Source organism: Alligator sinensis, unplaced genomic scaffold, assembly GCF_000455745.1.
Source record: "Alligator sinensis unplaced genomic scaffold, ASM45574v1 scaffold814_1, whole genome shotgun sequence".
Taxonomy (NCBI): Eukaryota; Metazoa; Chordata; order Crocodylia; family Alligatoridae; genus Alligator; species Alligator sinensis.
The window spans coordinates 437,990-438,448 of NW_005842352.1; positions in this window are offsets into that span (position 1 = coordinate 437,990).

Sequence of the window (459 nt, forward strand, 5' to 3'; positions counted from 1 at the left end):
CGTCTTCCCAGGTATTTTACGGTATCAAACCCGGTGTCCGAAGCTGAACAAATACTGTAAGGCAAAAATGCAAAGCACCAATTAATCATAGGTATGCCATGGTTTCGCGCCTAACCAGCATTCTTGTAAAACAATCTGTGGGTTAAATTGTTGCTTCTGGGCCAAAAAAATACCTCTATCAAAGCCAAAATTATGCCTCTTCCAAGGCTGAAGAATGTAAGATTGACTTTTAACAATGCGAACGTCTCCAGGCAGTCGTTCCCCTTGCGCCTTGGGCGGCTCCATCTTTTTGCTCCCTTGGTCTGCACAGGCAAGTTGCGCTCTGCGCTGCCACGAGGGATTCCCCAGGACTTAGCTCCGGCCGCCTCCCCGGAGAAGCCGAGAGCAGTGCTCGGCCCCTCACCCGGGGACGTCCAGACCGCTCCGGTGCTGACCCGCGGCGGCCCCTGAGGCGGGGGG